Here is a 3,295-nt window from a genome sequence, read left to right as displayed (position 1 = left end):
TTAGTGGTTCTCCAAGTTGGAGTATTCAGTCAGTAGTGCTCTGGAACCCTAGGGATAGTCTAGGGGTATAAGCACATGTTGTGAAACAATGCAGGGTAGTTGTGAGCAATCCAAGTCAACATCTCTTAGAGTTTTCACCACCGGCATGAGTTCCAGGCACGCTTATTTGTTCCTCAAGTATATACAAGGTAACTGCTGAATCTTACACTCAAAAACATTTCCCAAGTGACAAACATTTATTCTCAGAGACAGTGCATTCTAAACCCACAAAGAGGAAGAGAAATATATTCCTAATTGCCCCCATGATTTACAAGGCTGCCACTTTCAAAATGAAGTCAGAGCTCATCATCATGCAGAACATTGTTAATTCTTTTTCTTTTTTTCTGTATCAGAGGCATTTTGCTTCTGCGTTTGGATAAGAATAAGAAAGAGATACATCCTGGAGTCAAATAGCAATTCCCTTTGCTACACAAAGAATTGAATGCAGTTTTGGCAGACTATTTGTGATGCCTGGATTCAATTTTTAGTTAATGGCCATTCTTGACACTCTTTTGGAGGGAGAAAAGAGTTTATTATTCTAGCTAAAATAAAACAACAAATGATTGGCTAAGAAGCAGACATTTATCTTTTTTCTTTTTTTCTTATTTTAATCATGAGTTTTGAAATAATGTTACTAGATTTTACCTAAGGTTTGGTGTTATGCTTATTTATTTCTGTAACTTTCCTAATGCTTATTACATGATTTTAGATCCCTCACACATCAGGGCCTGGGACTGCGTTAGGAAAATAGTATTTTACCAATAACATTCCAAAAATATCTGTTAACCACACTGTTTTCCAATGTCTTTGCAGATTTTTATATTGTTATAGACTTGGCATTATAATCATACCTATTGTCACTATAGTGACTTTGGGATTTTAAAAACTGACTTTGGAGAATGAGCGGTCTTATTTTCAAGAAACAGATATCTTTCTAGAATTCACTATTTGTAATTTATTCTGTGTATTTTGATTTTTATAATAACAATTAATGGACACTGGTAAATGGACTAAACAGATAAAAATCAACGATCAATATTTTTATGACTTTCTTTGTTTCTACAGAGAGAAAGCATTATGATATCAGTTTCATCCAACTAGTACACTTAATTTTTTTCTTTTCAATTAAAATAAATATTCAATATTACTTTCTTTTAGTTTAAGGTGTACAGCATAGTGGTTAGACAGTTCTATGATTTACAAAGTGATCTCCCTGATTAGTCTAGTTCCCACCTAGTACTATGTATAGTTATTATAATATTACTGACTATATTCCCTATTCTGTACCTTACATCCCTGTGACTATTTTGTAACTACCAATTTGTACCTCTTAATACCTTCACCTTTTCCACCCAGCCCCTAAACTTCCCCCCGCATTTGACAACCATCAATTTGTTCTCTATATCTATGAGTCTGTTTCTGTTTTGTTTGTTCATTTATTTTGTTCTTTAAATTCCGCATGTAAATGAGATCATATGGTACTTGTCTTTTTCTGTGTGACATAATCCACTTAGCATAAAAAAGTCCAGGTCCATTCATGTTATTGCAAATGGTAAGATTTCATACTTATTTATGATTAATATTCCATTATATATATGCATCACATCTTCTTTATCCAACAGTCTATTGATGGGCATTTAGGTTGCTTCCAGATCTCGTTTCTTGTAAATAATGCTGCAGTGAACATAGGGGTGCATACGCCCTTTTAAATTAGTGTTTTGGATTTCTTCAAATAAGTACCCAGAAGTAGATTTGCTGGGTCATAAAGGAGTTCCATTTTTAATTTTTTGAGTAATGTCCATAATGTTTTCCATAGTGGCTATACCTATTTGCAATCCCACCAACATTGCATGAGGGTTCCCATTTCTGCACATCCACACCAACACTTGTTTATTAATTTACTGATTATAGCCATTCTGACAGGTGTGAGGTGATATCTCTTCGTGGTTTTAATCTCCATTTCACTGATGATTAGTAATGTTGAACGTCTTTTCATATGTCTATTGGCCATTTCTATATCCTCTTTGGAGAAATGTAGATTCGGGTACACTATCTATTTTTTAATTGTACTGTTTGTTTTTTAATTTGTGCTGTTTGTTGACTTGCACGTGTTATTTATAAATTTGGGATATTAACCCCTTATGGGATGTATCATTGACTAACATCTTCTCCCATTCAGTAGGTTGTCTTTTCATTTTGTTGATGGTTTCCTTTGCTGTGCAAAAATGTTTTAGTTCCATACAGTCCCATTTTTATTACTGTTGTTTGTTTGCTTCCTTTATCTGAAAAGATAAATCAGAAAAAGTTTACTAAGAGCAATGTCAGAGAATTTACTACCTATGTTTTCTTCTAGGAGCTTTCTGGTCTTATATTTAAATCTTTAATCCATTTTGAGTTTATTCTTATATAAGGTATAAGAAGGTGATCCAGTTTCATCATTTTGCATGAATCTGTCCAGTTTTCCCAAAAGCATTTATTGAACTGACTGTTTTTATCACATTGTATATTTTTGCCTCCTTTGTCATGGATTAATCAATCATATAGATGTGGGTTTTTTTCTGGGTTTTCTATCTATTCCATTAATCTTTGTCTCTGTTTTTATACCAGTACCATGCTGTCTTGATTACTATATCCTTGTAGGACAGTTTGATATAGGGTAGCATGATACCTCCAACTTCTGTTCTTTCTCAAGATTGCTGTGGCTATTTGTGGTCTTTTATGTTTCCATATAAATTTTGGGGTTATTTGTTCTAGTTTTGCAAAAAAAATGCCATTGGCATTTTGATAAAGATTTCATTGAATCTATACATTGCTTGGGTAGTATGAATATTTTAATGATGTTGATTCTTCCTATTGATGAGCACAGTACATGCTTCCATTCATTTGTACCTTCTTCAATGACTTAAAATTTCTTTCTTCAATGACTTAAAATTTTCCAAGTACAGGTGTTTTACCTCCTTGGTTAAATTTATTCTTCATTTTATTTATTCTTCAATGCAGTTGTAAATGGATTGTTCATTTTTCTTCCTGATAATTCATTATTGATGTATAAAATGCAACCAGTCTATGGCCATGCCACCCTGAACAAGCCTGATTCCATCTGATCTCGGAAGTTAAGCAGAGTCGGGCCTGGTTAGTACTTGGATGGGAGACTACCTAGGAAGACCAGGTGTTGTAGGCGTAAACAAATAAAAAATAAAGGATTTTAAGCTGACAAGTTCCTTGCAATCTGTGAGGTCAACCAAGGGTTGCCTTG

The 3,295-nt window shown here is 33.6% G+C and overlaps 1 pseudogene; it reads left to right on the top strand.

Annotated features, from left to right (window-relative positions):
• Positions 1-3,101: 3,101 nt before the first annotated feature.
• LOC111746418 lies at positions 3,102-3,220 on the top strand (annotated as a pseudogene).
• The last annotated feature ends 75 nt before the right edge of the window (positions 3,221-3,295 follow it).

The sequence above is a fragment of the Pteropus vampyrus genome, unplaced genomic scaffold, assembly GCF_000151845.1.
Source record: "Pteropus vampyrus isolate Shadow unplaced genomic scaffold, Pvam_2.0 Scaffold186, whole genome shotgun sequence".
Taxonomy (NCBI): Eukaryota; Metazoa; Chordata; class Mammalia; order Chiroptera; family Pteropodidae; genus Pteropus; species Pteropus vampyrus.
This window is presented reverse-complemented; position numbering and strand designations above follow the sequence as displayed.